Raw genomic sequence first — 16,564 nt, 5'->3', positions numbered from 1 at the left:
CTCAGCTGTTTTCCTGCAGCAAATGTGGAGCAGGGAACAGCTTGGAATATAATCCAGCCCAGCACGGAGGGAATGAGCCCTCTGGAAGCAAAGCTGGGAGCAGAGCACAGGAGCAGCTGCAATCTGATTTATTGGGGCTGAATTCACATCCTCGGGGGCTGAACGGGAAACCTCTGCTGCTGGAAAAGGCAGGAGAAGGGAACAAACTCCAGGCCAGTCCTGAGGTGTTGGAGTGAGCACAATGAGCCCCTTTTATTCTCCTCTGGATCAGCTTTGGAGCTGGAGAGCTGAAGGGACATCTCTACCCAAGAGAAGAGAGATTGCCTTTCCCTTTCCCTTTCCCCTTCCCTTTCCCTTTCCCTTTCCCTTTCCCTTTCCCTTTCCCTTTCCCTTTCCCTTTCCCTTTCCCTTTCCCTTTCCCTTTCCCTTTCCCTTTCCCCTTTCCCTTTCCCCTTTCCCTTTCCCTTTCCCTTTCCCTTTCCCTTTCCCTTTCCCTTTCCCTTTCCCTTTCCCTTTCCTTTCCCCTTTCCCTTCCTCAACCTTCCCTTCCCTTTCCCTTCCTTCCCTTTCCCCCTTTCCCTTTCCCCTTTCCCTTTCCCCTTTCCCTTTCCCTTTCCCTTTCCCTTTCCCTTTCCCTTTCCCTTTCCCCTTTCCCTTTCCCTTTCCCTTTCCCCTTTCCCTTTCCCCTTTCCTTCCCTTTCCCTTTCCCTTTCCCTTTCCCTTTTCCCTTTCCCTTTCCCTTTCCCTTCCCTTCCCCTTCCCCTTTCCCTTTCCCTTTCCCTTTCCCTTTCCCTTTCCCTTTCCCTTTCCCTTTCCCTTTCCCTTTCCCTTTCCCTTTCCCTTTTCCCTTTCCCTTTCCCTTTCCCTTTCCCTTTCCCCTTTCCCTTTCCCTTTCCCTTTCCCTTTCCCTTTCCCTTTCCCTTTCCCTTTCCCTTTCCCTTTCCCTTTCCCTCCTTCATGGGATGGGATGGGATGGAGAAAATGGAAAGTTTCCTCAGCCTGGAGAGCTGGAGGGGAGCAGGGAAGGGGAGCATTTCCTGCTCCATTCCCACAGGGATCCAACCGCACTGACCCCACAGAATCACAGAATTCCAGACTGGTTTGGGTTGGGAAGGACCTTAAATCCCATCCCACCCCACCCCTGCCATGGCAGGGACACCTTCCACTGTCCCAGGCTGCTCCAAGCCCTGTCGAACCTGGCCTAGGACATTTCCAGGGATGGAGAGGCAAAGATTGTCTGGAAAAGCTCCTCTTTACCCTCAGAAAGGAATTTCTTCCCCCTCACCACATCCCTCCCACCTGAATTCCCTCGGCTTGGGAACAGCCTGTGCCTCCTCCCAAATGACTGCAGGTCTCCGATGGAAGTTTTGGCAGATCCCCTGCGAATTTACAAATGAAAATTCCAGTATCACTTGATCCGTTTATTTTTAGCAACGTTGTCTCCTGCTCGCTGAAAGAAGAAAGTCCCGCTTCAAATGCCAGCCCAAAAGCATGGAAAGCACTGGGTGCCGTGGAGAGCAGCACTCCCTGCAGCTGGAGGGGCTCAGCAATGAATGAAGCACGAGGGGCTCAGCAATGAATGAAGCACGAGGGGCTCAGGGATGAAGCACAAGGGGCTCAGGGATGAATGAAGCACGAGGGGCTCAGCAATGAATGAAGCCCGAGGGGCTCAGCAATGAATGAAGCACGAGGGGCTCAGCAATGGAGCACGAGGGGCTCAGCAATGAAGCACGAGGGGCTCAGGGATGAATGAAGCATGAGGGGCTCAGCAATGGAGCATGAGGGGCTCAGGGATGAATAATGAGGGGCTCAGGGATGAATGAAGCACGAGGGGCTCAGCAATGGAGCACGAGGGGCTCAGCAATGAATGAAGCACGAGGGGCTCAGCAATGAAGCACGAGGGGCTCAGCAATGAATGAAGCACGAGGGGCTCAGCAATGAATGAAGCACGAGGGGCTCAGCAATGAAGCACGAGGGGCTCAGCAATGAAGCACGAGGGGCTCAGCAATGAATGAAGCAGGAGGGGCTCAGCAATGAATGAAGCACGAGGGGCTCAGCAATGAATGAAGCACGAGGGGCTCAGCAATGAATGAAGCACGAGGGGCTCAGGAATGAATCATGAGGGGCTCAGCAATGGAGCACGAGGGCTCAGCAATGGAGCATGAGGGGCTCAGGGATGAATGAAGCAAGAGGGGCTCAGGAATGAATGAAGCACGAGGGGCTCAGCAATGAATGAAGCACGAGGGGCTCAGGAATGAATGAAGCACGAGGGGCTCAGCAATGGAGCACGAGGGGCTCAGGGATGAAGCACGAGGGGCTCAGCAATGAAGCACGAGGGGCTCAGCAATGGAGCACGAGGGGCTCAGCAATGAATGAAGCACGAGGGGCTCAGCAATGAATGAAGCACGAGGGGCTCAGGGATGAAGCACGAGGGGCTCAGCAATGAATGAAGCACGAGGGGCTCAGCAATGAATGAAGCACGAGGGGCTCAGCAATGAATGAAGCACGAGGGGCTCAGCAATGAATGAAGCACGAGGGGCTCAGCAATGAATGGAGCACGAGGGGCTCAGCAATGAAGCACGAGGGGCTCAGGAATGAATGAAGCATGAGGGGCTCAGCAATGAATGAAGCACGAGGGGCTCAGCAATGAAGCACGAGGGGCTCAGCAATGAATGAAGCACGAGGGGCTCAGCAATGAAGCACGAGGGGCTCAGCAATGAATGAAGCATGAGGGGCTCAGCAATGAAGCACGAGGGGCTCAGCAATGAATGAAGCACGAGGGGCTCAGCAATGAATGAAGCACAAGGGGCTCAGCAATGGAGCACGAGGGGCTCAGGAATGAATGAAGCACGAGGGGCTCAGCAATGGAGCACGAGGGGCTCAGCAATGAATGAAGCACGAGGGGCTCAGCAATGAATGAAGCACGAGGGGCTCAGCAATGAATGAAGCACGAGGGGCTCAGCAATGGAGCACGAGGGGCTCAGGGATGAATGAAGCATGAGGGGCTCAGCAATGAATGGAGCACGAGGGGCTCAGCAATGAATGAAGCACGAGGGGCTCAGGAATGGATGAAGCACGAGGGGCTCAGGGATGAATGAAGCACGAGGGGCTCAGGGATGAAGCACGAGGGCTCAGCAATGAATGAAGCACGAGGGCTCAGCAATGGAAGCACGAGGGGCTCAGCAATGGAGCACGAGGGGCTCGGCAATGAAGCACGAGGGGCTCAGCAATGGAGCACGAGGGGCTCAGCAATGGAAGCACGAGGGGCTCAGCAATGAATGAAGCACGAGGGGCTCAGCAATGGAGCACGAGGGGCTCAGCAATGAATGAAGCACGAGGGGCTCAGCAATGGATGAAGCACGAGGGGCTCAGGAATGAATGAAGCACGAGGGGCTCAGGAATGGAGCACGAGGGGCTCAGCAATGAATGAAGCACGAGGGGCTCAGCAATGAATGAAGCACGAGGGGCTCAGGGATGAAGCACGAGGGGCTCAGCAATGAATGAAGCACGAGGGGCTCAGCAATGAAGCACGAGGGGCTCAGCAATGAATGAAGCATGAGGGGCTAAGCAATGGAGCACGAGGGGCTCAGCAATGAATGAAGCACGAGGGGCTCAGCAATGAATGAAGCATGAGGGGCTCAGCAATGAATGAAGCACGAGGGGCTCAGCAATGAAGCACGAGGGGCTCAGGAATGAAGCATTCCTGCTCTTTTCCCCACCGAATTCCCCAGGTTCAGGTGTGCAATGCAGAGCTGAACTCATCTGCAGAGCCACCAAAACACAGGATCGTTTTAATCCCCCAGCCAGATGGAGAACACTCCTTTCCCTCCTCTGCAGGAAAAGGGAAGAGCATCCGAGCCCACAGAATTCCAGCAGGGAAAGAAGCCCTCTCCAGATATTTTCTGCTTTAAAAAAATCATGGAAATGATGGTTTGATTCTATTTCCAGCGTGAAAACCCGCGCTGCTTTAGTCACCAAGTCACAGATAAACACAGGGGAACATTTTTGTGCTGCCTTCGATTTTTTCCATCTCAAATGACAAATTTCCATGAATTGCATCGCTCTGATTAAAGGGCAGTTGTTACACACCTACAGATACCCTTTAAAAACCCACCAGTGCAACCACAATTCCAAAAAAATATTTATGGAAGTGTGGATCTGAAATCCAAACCAAAGTAGCTGCAGGGTTCCCAGCATCAATCCAGGCTTGCTCCCAAGGGCACAATATCAATAACAAAAACCAAAATAGCTTTGGTTTGCTGCAAAGTTAAAGAAAATCTGGTTTATCCAACTAAAATTGTAGAAATCGCTGTAGTGGCAGCACCAAACTGGTGTTGGATCCATGAGACAACACAGGATGGACCAAAAAAAGGAATAATTCAACAACTCTGATGAGTAAAATGGGAAAAGCAACAGCCAGAAATAGCCAAGAATATTCCAGCTTGATTATACAGTGAATTATGGGAAGGAAAAAGAGAATTTTGGGGGATTGGATGCCATTCCATGACAAGAATTCTCCTGCTTGCTCCTGTTTTATGAACAAACAACCCCCAAAATGCCACCTCAATTTCTCCAGCAAAATCCACACCAGGAACACCTCAGGCCATGGAAAAATCCAATATTAAATTCAGGAAAACTCACTGAAAGTTCTTAAAAGTCAGGAAGAGTCTGCTCAGAGCTAAATCATTATTTTTTAATCATAAAGCTTCTCTGGTTTTCCACAAGTCTAAATAAATCCCTTCTCCTGTGCTCAGGAAATTCTTCCTGAATTTTCCTACACAGTCCTGACTCAAGGAATTAATTACAATTATTTCACATGACTGGAGTCTTGCACTAAATATTTTTATGCTGAGAGCGGGTGATTAAAAAACAAGGAAAGATGACAAAAATGTGGTTTTCCTACTTCCTTTCAGTGCCTGCGACTGGATTATTTTCCCCTTTTTTTTAAAACTAACCGGATTTCTGGGAATACAGCTCCAGAAGGAAATGAAGAATTAGGTGAAATAAATGTTTATTTTTATAGTTCTTCTGCCTGACTTCATTTGAACACTGCCTTGTTCTTGCTTTTCTGGGAAAAAGGCATGGAAAACTTTCCATTTTTAATGGAATTGATTCATCAGTGACCCACAGGCTGGGAAAAACCCCACAATGTTCCGGTGGCTCCCGCAAGAATAAGGAAAATTGGGAAAACTACAGTACCAGTTCTGCCCCAGAACTGGAACACACCTCAAACAATGGAAGCACAGGCAGAGATTTCATGGATTGCTCAGGAAAGTGCAGGGAAAGGGGCTTGGAATTGGAATTTTGGGTTGAATTCCAGGAAGGAAATGCAGAATTGAGAACTGAATGCAGAGGAAAGAAAGAAGGCAAAGAAAAATCCACACAAAACCAACGGAGGAATATTCCCCTGTCCCAGCCTGGGAGGAAGCAGAGGGAAAGGGCATCCCAACAATTCTTCTGGATGAACAGTGAGAGTTATGGCAGGGGAGACACCTTTCCTGGAATTCCAGCTGGGAAAGAAGCCCTCTCCAGATATTTTCTGCTTTAAAAAAAATCATGGAAATGATGGTTTGATTCTATTTCCAGCGTGAAAACCCGCGCTGCTTTAGTCACCAAGTCACAGATAAACACAGGGGAACATTTCCTGCCATGAGGAGCCTCTTTCGGAATGGTGTCCATGAATCCCATGGAATCCTTGGGGTCAGCAGGATGCAGGAGCCCTGTCCGGTTATCTCGGCTGTTTGAGGGGCCTGGAAAGGCCCGGGGTGGCCTTGGGGCAGCCGCGTATCGAAGGACGAGAAGAGGCTTCAGTTCTTCTTTCGGTTTTTATGTTTATTAATTGTTTATCTAAAAGATTTTCTTTCAGCCGAACAGAGCTCTGCTCAGCAGCCAGCCATGAGCACACTCCCTGCCCTCCGGGCGGTCACCTATCTTTATACCCATGGTTACGTGTACAATATTTATCATTTTTCCCCAATACCATTTATTCGTATTGCTGGGTGCACTCTCAGTAATAACCAATCCAAAAGTGCCACCATCACCAAAGAAGATGGAGGAGAAGAGGAAGAAGAAGGAGGACAGGACAGGCCCCAATTCCTCCATCTTACTCCTCTAAACCCCCCTGTACAGAAATCCTAAACCCTGTGTTTCACTCTCTAATTAACCAATCCCTTCACCATTCACCCCGGTGAAGCCCTCATCCTTGTCGTCTCCTGTGTAGGACCAAAGTCCAGCTACCAGACACTTCTGGAACATTCCAGGACTCCCGAGCCCCCCAAGGGTGCTCTCCACCTCAGCACCTCAGGACTGAGATCCTGAGATCCGACAGAGCCCCAGAGCTGCTGCTCCTGCCCTGGAACCCAATCTCCAAGGATCATCTGGGACAGGCTCCCTGCTTTCCTCTGAGCATCCCAAAAGTTCCACAAAGAGATTTTCCCACAGGGAAGAGCAGCAGCTCTGGAAGGAGCAGTGCTGGGAAGCCAAGCTCTCCAAAGAACATCCCACATCCTGCCCCATCCCTCCTCACTGAGATCCTGGAGCAGCCTCTCTCCGAGGAGCATCTGGACAAACCTCCTGCTCTTCCTGGGATCCCAAAAGATCCACACAGAGCTTTCCAGGGGTAAGAGCAGCACCTCGGGAAGGAGCAGAGCTGTGATTCCAATCTCTCCAAGTGACATCCCACATTCCAAGCTCTCCAAGAACATCCCATGTTGGGAATTTAGCTGACTAGAGACTGGAAAAGTACAAAGCCGTGGCTAATTCCAAGTCCTGCACCTGCAAGATAACAGTGTCCTTGGGCCTAGCTGGGTATGATAAAGAAATGGACAGCGAGACGTGAGAAGTAGAGCACGTAGGCCCAAAGGAATGAGGATGAGTTCATGGCATAGTTTAACCAATAGATTGCTTGGCTTAAGAATATTCATAAGCTCATTATTTGCTGTATAAGTGTTTGATGCTTTCTTCAATAAACCGGACCAGCTGGTGTCCTGGTCCCCTTCCTTCGACAAACCCACACCCTGCTCTGCTCTCCCTGCCCTGTCCCTCATCACCGAGATCCTGGAGAAGGGGATGACAGCCTCGGACAGGCTCCCTGCTTTCCTCTGAGCATCCCAAAAGTTCCACAAAGAGATTTTCCCACAGGGAAGAGCAGCACCTCTGGAAGGAGCAGTGCTGGGAAGCCAAGCTCTCCAAAGAACATCCCACATCCTGCCCCATACCTCCTCACATCCTCTCTCCGAGGACCATCTGGACAAACCTCCTGCTTTTCCTGGGATCCCAAAAGATCCACAAAGAGATTTTCCCACAGGGAAGAGCAGCACCCCTGGAAGGAGCAGTGCTGGGAAGCCAAGCTCTCCAAAGAACATCCCACATCCTGCCCCATCCCTCCTCACATCCTCTCTCCGAGGACCATCTGGACAAACCTCCTGCTCTTCCTGGGATCCCAAAAGTTCCACAAAGAGATTTTCCCACAGGGAAGAGCAGCACCCCTGGAAGGAGCAGTGCTGGGAAGCCAAGCTCTCCAAAGAACATCCCACATCCTGCTCTGCCCCTGCCCCAAGCTCACTTCTCCTGCAGCCCACAGGATAACAGGAATTTCCCAATATTCCTTGGGTAACCAACAGGGAAAGCTGAGGGGAAAATCCCAACGGGGAATCCCAGAAGCACAGCAGGTTTTGATGGAAATCTGGGTCTGAACTCCAGCTCACCTCCAACCCAAAGGGGTTTTGCCCTCTTGGCTCCAGCAGCTCCCCACAGCCCCCAGCAGCCATTCCCAGGTGGAACATGGAGAATCCTGTGCTGTCCCAGGGGCACTTTTCCAGCATTAAATGGGATGTTTTTCCTCCTGGGCAGGAGTGGGTTTAGCCCTGATCAGGGAGGCTCCTGATCAGCATTCCTGAGCAGGCTGGGCATCCCGAGGATCTGCTGCTCCTGGAGCAGAATCCCATCAAACAGAGCAGCCTGGCCCCAAAGGTTTCCATATGTCTCACGCTGGTTTTCTCCTCAAGAGCTCTTGTGCTGCTGGATCATTTTCTGTTCTCGTTTGAGCTGCTGCCTTCAGAAACGGGGACTCCTGAGGATTCCTCCTTCTGGATTCCTCTCCTCCCCAAGTTCCTGCTCCCACTATTTATAAGCACCCTGCTGCAAGGAGCTCCTCTCCACATTTATCCCCCACATTTCCCAGGAGCTCTGGCAATCCCAGATTTTCTGTGCTGTTTATTCCAGTGGGATCCTGCCTGTGCCTTCCTCGAGCAATTGCTGAATTACAAAAGCGTGAATGGGACAAAAAATCAATGGCAAGAATTTATTTTTCCATCTGAGCAGAGTCCTAATCTTTCCCCAAAGCTCAGGAGGGATTTATCCCTCGGTGCCCATCCTGCAGACAGCAAATATTCAACCCAGATCCATGGGAGTGACTCAGAAGCTGAGCTTTGTTTAGCAGCAACAAGGTTAGAGAAGGTTTCTCCTCCACTGGGGGAAATTTCTCCCTTTTTTATACACATTTCAGATTTTAGACACCAAAGCCGAATACTGCACATCAGTGAGAAAACTCCCAGTCTCAGATTCCTTCTGAGCTCCAGGCTGTGCCTTTATTTGCCTTAGCTCCCAGAAGAAACACAATTCCTTGGATGTGCCAGAGGCACCTGAGCTCACCGAGGAGCCCAGGCAGAAACAAAACTGAAAGCCTGGCGCTTATTTACTCAAGCAAAGGGGCAACTTCTTGTTTCCAGCTTCAGAAGCACTGACAGAAAAGCACAGCATCCAAAAGAATGGCGAGGAGCAAATCCTCTGGCAGCTCCACTCAGCTTCCCTGTGCCAAAAACACCCAGGGACTGCTGTCCCCACAGCAGGCAGAGATTCCCTGTGCGTTCAGGAGAGCTCAGGGGAATTCTCTGGCTTACAAACCCCCCTGGCATCAATTTATTCGCTGTCCCCTCTCTGCTGTGCTTCCCCGGCTCTCTGGGGTCTCCAAGGCTGGATTGTTCCCTTGGGTTTATTTTAGCTGACCTCTCTTTCCCCTCTTCTCCCTTCCCACACCTTCGCGCTCTGCCTGTCGTTCCGCAAGATCTGCCCTGAACAGCGAAAATAAAATAAAATAAAATAAAATAAAATCCTTTTATTGCCAACACTCCGTGTGCTGCTTCCTGCAGGCCAGGAGGGCTGGGCTGAGGAAGGGAGCAGCACCTGGAGCAGAGTTTTGTGTGCTCTCTGTGTCCCCAACACCTCCTGCACGGGAGGCAAAGCCTGCGCCAGCACCAGCAGCTGCTCCCACCAAATCTGCTGCCAAAATCAGGTCAGACGTGGGGTATTATCCCCCAGCAAATTAATTAGAGAGCAAACGAGGCTGAGTTAACTCTGCAACAGCTCGGTGGAACGCTCTCAACAGCTGGCTGCAAAGGAATATTCCAAATATTCCTCAGAAAGGCCACCTCAGTCTGCATCCATGGGAGCAGAGAGAGCTCTCCCACAGAACACAGAGCCCCTGGGGAGGGTTTCCAGAAAAACCTACCAGCTAGAGAGGGCTTTTCCACAAATCAAATCCCTTCCAGGACACTCTGAAAAATGAGGGGACATCGGTGCCCCCAATTGCTCCAACATGGAGGATCCTGGGGTGTCCGGTTTTCTCGGCTGTTTGAAGGGCCTGGAAAGGCCCGGGGTGGCCTTGGGGCAGCCGCGTATCGAAGGACGAGAAGAGGCTTCAGTTCTTCTTTCTGTTTTTATGTTTATTAATTGTTTATCTAAAAGATTTTCTTTCAGCCCGACAGAGCTCTGCTCAGCAGCCAGCCATGAGCACACTGTGCAGCCCTCCGTACAGACACCTATCTTTATACCCATGGTTACGTGTACAATATTTATCATTTTTCCCCAATACCATTTATTCTTATTGCTGGGTGCACTTTCAGTAATGACCAATCCAAAAATGCCACCATCACCAAAGAAGATGGAGGAGAAGAAGAAGAAGAAGAAGGACAGGACACGCCCCAATTCCTCCATCTTACTTCTCTAAACCCCCCTGTACAGAAATCCTAAACCCTGTGTTTCACTCTCTAATTAACCAATCCCTTCACCATTCACCCCGGTGAAACCCTCCTGTCCTCATACAGGTGTCGTCTCCTGTGTAGGATCAAAGTCCAGCCACCAGACACTTCTGGAACATTCCAGGACTCCCGAGCCCCCCAAGGGTGCTCTCGGTGGCTCGGCATCTCAGGACTCAGATCCTGAGATCCCACACTGGGGTTTCTGCTGCTTTTCTGCCACCAGAAATACACCTCATTTATCCACTGAAATACTGGCATCTCCTCGCTTCTCCTGCAGCCCACAGGACAACGGCCATGCTGTGATATCCTTGGGTAACCAACAGGGAAAGCTGAGGGGAAAATCCCAATGGGGAATCCCAGAAGCACAGCAGGTTTTGATGGAAATCTGGGTGTGAACTCCAGCTCACCTCCAATCCAAAGGGGTTTGGCCCACTTGGCTCCAGCCCCCACAGTTTAAAGACCATAATTCAGCATTTTTCCAGTGTTCAGGCCTGAAGTTTTATAATTTTGCTCTATAAAATATCTCACTCTATGCAATATCTTTGCTCCACACTGTCCCAATTCCCAGCCTGTATTTTCAGCACCACCAAGATTGTCCTTAATTTCTCCCAGGCCCTGGATCTGCCTTGGTTCCACTTCATTCCCGTCAGTAAAAATATCCACAACCCTCTCTGCTTCCAGAGAGGAGAGAAATTCAGGAAAGAAAATGGATGGAGGAAAGGAAAGAATCCCACAATCCACACACAAAACCCCACATGGACAGAGAGAAAAGGGAGAAACAAAGACCAAAAAAAAAGGGAATTTTCTGGATTTTCCTCCCCTGAGCTCTCTATAAGCAAAGTGTATCCTTAAGTGGCCAAACACGAGGAAAAGCCGAAGTCAGGGTGCACAAAATGACATTTTTTAAGCACCTGAATAAGCACGGATTTAACCCAGCCTCATCCTCTAATCTATTTTCTCATCACTGCCAGCAGTGCCAGATGCTGCAGCAGAAAGTGCAGGAATTCCACTGGAGGCAGACAGGGAATAATCTGCTCTCCCAGGAAGTTCCCCCTTCTCTCTCAGCCTGCTTTAAAATACAAAGGATAAACCATTCTATCTTTTCTTTATTGTTCTCTGAAATGGTCTTTTTCCATCTGCAAAGTTTCTCAGGCTCCTGGAGACTTCTGGGATTGGCAGGAATTATTTTGCCATGGTTTCTGCTCCAAGAACACTCTGGCAAACGGAGCCTTGGTCCAATTAGACATCTAATGAAAAATTAGGATAAAAATTAAATTCAAAGGCTTGGATTTTTCAATTTTCCTGCACAACCAAGAGAAAAGTTCTTCATTTACTTTCTCTGTACCATTCGTCAATCTCTTTCTAAGATTTTACCCTGAATAATGGATATATCCCTGAATTATTTGGGACATGAAGGGCTCACAGAGGAATGGAACACTCAGAGATGTAACAAGCACAGCCAGGCTTCCCCTGCATGTTTTAGCACAACAGGATGGAACCAATTTGTTCATTTTTTGTACAAACAAGCTTGAAGCTGAGAGCTGTTTTCATAATTAGAGAAATTCAGCTGAAATTCACCTACCCCTGCTCAAGCATCCCCCTGCATCGCCTGAAACCAAAACACTGCAGCAGCAAGGAGCCCAAAGAGAAACTGATAAATTCTTTTCATTCTCTAAACTGAGGGAAAAGTGGAAAAAAAACCCCACAGAGTGAGTAATAACATCAGGCTAAAATCCTTTTCCTTCAAAGCAATATTTCATATAAATATCCACTCACCTGTTTGCAACAGGCATCAAGTTAAAGGGAGTTTTTTCACCTCATTATTTGTCCTACACCTTCCCAATGTTTTCTTTTTTTTTTTTTTTTGGTTTCTTTTTTCCATCTGCCAAGGCTGTATTTATCCCACTGCTGTAATTATCCAATTTTATTTGCTCAGGGAAGCACATAAAGACTGAAAACTGGAAAGACAGGCACTTAATTTAAAGGAATAAAGGTGTTCCCAAGCACTGTTTCGTCACTATTTTTCCCAAATATTTAAAACTCCCCCCATTTCTCCAGGACAGCTCCACGTGGATCACTCCAAGGACAGGATTTTGGGATAAAACAAACCATTCCAATTAAAAGCTGCCATTTTAGGCAGGATTTTCCAGCTCTATCCGTGGCTATCCATTTCAAATATGGAAATTCCAGGGATTTGGTTGGAATGACTCTTTAAAGGAGCCCTGTGTTCCCAGAGACGATTACTCAGCTAATCTGGGTTAAGCTCCCTGATGGATAAATCAGGATTTGAATGCTGAATAAGGAGAGGTTTCCATGTGACGTGGGAAGAGCTGGGAAGTAAATACAGAAGTGGTGGAGAAAAAAAACAGAATATGTTTTTGGAAAAAACAGCCAAAAAGGCTCAATATCATCCTTTACTCTAGCTTCACATTAAAGCATTGCACTAAAACTTATTTCCTGGAATCTAAAATGTCCAAAAGCGAGAATAAAGTAGGGTACAGCTGTACCTGGAGCACCTGAGCAGGCACAAGGAAACACTAAAATAGATGAGATGACAAGAGAAACAGAGAATTCCAGTGAATAATCTGCTGGGAAAAGCACTTGTTGTGCTAACAAGCTCTTATTCCAGATGATTTATAGATCACAGATTTGTTCAGAACCTTTTTAACCATCAGCTCCCTCTCTGGAGCTGATAATGAGGGACACTACAAATGAGCGTCTCTCTCACAGTGGCCTAAAAAAGTTCCCTGTTCCACTGGATTTATGACCTGCAAATGCAATTATTCAGCTTATTCACTGCAGCTTCTTATGGACACCAGGAGTCCAGAGGAAAAAAACAAAAGGCATTGCATGGATTCTGCTGGAAAGACAAGAGAGATCTACCGGGAATTCTCTCTTCAGTGGAGGATCTCTTGGGATGTCTCCTGTAGCAACAGATGCCGAGCATCACACAAAACAACTCGGTGCCCTCATGGCTCCATCCCAGCCCCAGAGATCGCAGCAAACACCTCGTTCCTCAGCAGAACCGATTTATAACTCACCGACCTCCACCCGAGGAGGGCAAAAAGCTCCTCTTTGTGCAGCCACACCGAGGGAACAACTCCCAGATCCTCCCTGAACTCACAACTCCCACCAGGCTCCGAACTGGGAAAAGGAGGCTCAGGAAAAACAAACTGACTCAAAGCACATGGCAGGGAAATGATGCAGAGGAAATGTCTCCGGCAGAGGAGCATCGGCAGGGCTCATGCCAGCCGGAGTGAAGGGGATCCGGGCTGCAGAGCGCTGCTCTGGGATGGGGAACGGGGATGGGCTGGAGGGAAGGGGAGCCCGGCAGGGCAGCCCCAGCCCCCGGCGCTGGGAAGGCGCAAATCCCAAAGGGAATTTAGGGATTTGCTCTAGGGAACACCATGGCCAGCATCAAATGAAATAAACAGAAATTCGAGGCGGAAAGAACACAGGGAGAAATAGAAGGGAAATTAACATACACATAGAATACCTAGGAGGTGCAGAGGGCGCAGAAATAAAGTAATTTAAAAAACCTTTTAAAGAGTACATCCGCTCTCGGGCAAACCGCAACCCTCGTTTGTTTGGGGTTTTTTTCCTCTTAGGGCCATGTGATTCCCCACCACAAAACTTAACTGGGGCCAGGCAAACACCCCACAAGCGGCTCGGTCCCTGGGCTCTATGGGGCACGGAGCGGGACCCGCCGGGACCCCTCACGGCAGGGCCGGGCCGGGCCGGGCAGGGTCCCCTCACAGCCCGGGGCCGCCTCAGCCCCAGCCCCGGCCCCAGGCGGCGGCCGCGGCCCCAGGGGCGGGCAGCGCTTACCTTCGGCGGCTCCGGCGCCTCAGGGGGCTCCCTGCAGGTTCTCCTCCGGTTCTCCTCCGATTCTCCTCACGCTCTCCTCAGGCTCCCCTCACGCTCCCCTCAGGTTTCCGCCCTCAGCGCTCCATGGCCCCGGCGCTGGCGGCGGAGCGGCGGCCGCGCTTCCCCAGCGCTGCGGAGAGAGCGGGGCCGGCCCCGCGGGGAGCGCCGGCGGCTCGGCTCGGCTCGGCTCCTCGCCTGCCTTCCCTCCGCTCCCTGCTCCTCTCCTTCCCTTCCTTTCCTTCGCCTTCCCTTCCTTTCCCTCTCCTTCCCTTCCTTTGCCTTTCCGCCCCTTCCTTTCGCTCTCCTTCCCCGCCTGCTCCTCTCCGCTCTGCTCCTTCCTTCCCGTTCGCTCAGCGCTCGGCTCCGCTCTCCCCTCCCGGTTCCGTCCGTCCCGCCCCGCTCCGTCCGTCCCTCCCCCGCCGCAGCCCCGGCCCCGGGTCCTCCCCGGCCGGGTCTGGGCCAAGGCGAGCTCCGGCAGCGGCTCTGCAGCAAACCCAGCCAAATTCCAGCCTGGATGGGGCTGGGAGCAGCCTGGGCTGGTGCGTGGCGGCATCGCTCGCCCATGGCGGGGTGGGATGAGGGGAGCGCTGAGGTCCCTCCCAACCCAAACCAGTCTGGGATTGCGAGGAATCAAACACAAATTTATCGATATCGTTGCATCCACAGGGGCAGAGCAGGAGAGAGGAAGCAGCTGGCGGTGGTTGGAGCAGCCTCCCTAGGGAATGCTGCCTGGAGCAGAGGATGCTCCGCACCCGGGGGACGCAGCAGGAACAAATCCCGGGCACGGCCGGGCCGGGCTGGGATTTTGGGCAGGAATTCTTCCCTTCCCTGCCTCCTGGCAAACAGGAGCTGCTCACCTCGAAGGTTTCATGTCACATGTCACACCTGTGGGAGCTGCTGCCTGGTCACACCACCCCAGACACCCAGCAGATAAAGGGTAATTCTCTCCATATGCTTGTTTACTTCTGCTTCATCCTAAACATGAGATCTTGGGGTGTTTGATGTCCTCATCAAAGGCCAAGTTTCTGGAGTAATAACAGGAAGACTTGGCTCACGTGGTAAAAGAGGAATTTTCTGGTCTTCAGGGCCATGGAGCAGCATTTAAAAGGCTTACAGAACCCACCCCAACTCCCCAAAACCTCAGAGTCCAGCGGGGAAAAATAAAATCTATTCATTATAAAACCTTTTAAATGAAGAGCTAAACTGGTTATTTGTGGATAACACACAGCCCCTTGATTTTTTCCAGGGATTCGTGACTGCAGCCTCTGAAAAGTGAACAGAAGGCTGCTGTGTTGGGATTCCTGCTCAAGTCCCATCCCATGGCCCAATATCCCACAGGCCAGACCACAGCAGATCTTGATAAACCACTCTTTATGCAATAAAAGAACAATATTGAATGGAAGTTTTGTGCCACGTAATCCTACAGAGGAGAAAAGATTGTCTGTCCAGCTCAGTAAAATTTAGAGTTAATAATTAAAGGAGAGATTTCTGTAACATGCAGGAGTTTCTTTTAAAATACAAAAGTAATGATCAATCAAATTTTAACATGCCAATACCTTTTACAAAATTTGGGCTGCAATGAGGAGAACCAAGGTGAATTTTTGTCCCTCTCTGCTGACTCGGACACAGATCAAGGAATCTGGTCCAGAGTTTGGTGTGCAAAGGTGTTAAACTTGTTAAACTCTGTGAAACTCCACAGAGAAGTCACTTCTGCAATCCTCCCCTGGATTTTAGGTGCAAACCCTGGGGTTTAGGCTCAGGCACATCTTTGGAATATTTAGGAGGATTGAACAACACAAATTAGGGCAGAATTCCCAAATGGCTGAGAGAAATTCTGCTTTTCCAGGAAAATTCCAGGAAAATTCCAGGAAAATGCCAGGGAAATTCAAACCCCGCTCTTGGCCATTCCCAGCCTCCAGGCAGCACATCCAAGCTGTTCAGCTCCCTGGCAACAGCAGAGAGCAGCAATCCTGATCCAGGCTGCGATTCAATCACGGATGCAATTCCAGAGGCTGGGAACAGCAGCGGGGCTTCACCCGCTGGGCAGGACGGGGCTGCTCCTGTTTGCACCGGCAGCAGCAGCAGCTCCTGGTTCCTCCTCTCTCCCTGCTGGAGCCTGGCTGCTGGGAGGGAGTGCTGAGAGCAGGGGCATGGGATGAAGGCGCTCTCAGAGCTCCTGCTGCCACCCCACCGTGGGCTCGTGTTCCCTGCATCTGCCTCTGCTGAGCCTGCCAAGCCAGTCCAAGGGGTCATTCCTGAGATATTCCAGCGCTCCTGATCCGCGCCAAAGTGAGTCCTGAGAGCTGCAGCACTCCCTGCCCTGCTGCACTCACCGAGTGCCACTCACAGGCACCAATTTTTCCCTGCTGAGAAGCTCCGACCATCCCAAAGGACTCCATATCCATAAATCCGCTGAGATCCCGGCAGCCTTGGGAAAAGGTCGCTTCCCAGTGACCAGCCCTGTGCACTCACTGCCTCTGTCCTTCCCACAGCCTGAGCTCTCAGACACACAGCAGCAGCTCTGAGATCGGGTTTGAGGCCATCTCTAAGGTCCTTTCAACCCAAACCCTTCTGTCACTCTGTGAAATCCTGGAGATTTTGGTTATCCAGCTTCTCTTCTTTCCAGGAACCTCCCCGTTCCTGGCAGAGTGCTCGGGGAA

General features: G+C 50.6%; 1 protein-coding gene across 1 annotated transcript in view; it reads right to left on the bottom strand.

Moving 5' to 3' along the window:
* Nucleotides 1–14,256, bottom strand: part of PDE4B (phosphodiesterase 4B) — a 201,993-nt gene extending 187,737 nt beyond the window's left edge. Inside the window, exon 1 of the mRNA XM_064720517.1 lies at nt 13,866–14,256. The gene's annotated coding sequence lies outside the window, so the exon portion shown is untranslated. The remainder of the gene's footprint in view (nt 1–13,865) is intronic.
* Between the last annotated feature and the right edge of the window lie 2,308 nt (nt 14,257–16,564).

Source organism: Zonotrichia leucophrys, chromosome 8 (assembly GCF_028769735.1).
Source record: "Zonotrichia leucophrys gambelii isolate GWCS_2022_RI chromosome 8, RI_Zleu_2.0, whole genome shotgun sequence".
Classification (NCBI taxonomy): domain Eukaryota; kingdom Metazoa; phylum Chordata; class Aves; order Passeriformes; family Passerellidae; genus Zonotrichia; species Zonotrichia leucophrys.
The sequence above is the reverse complement of the archived record's forward strand: the minus strand, read 5'-3'. Positions and strand labels throughout refer to the sequence as shown.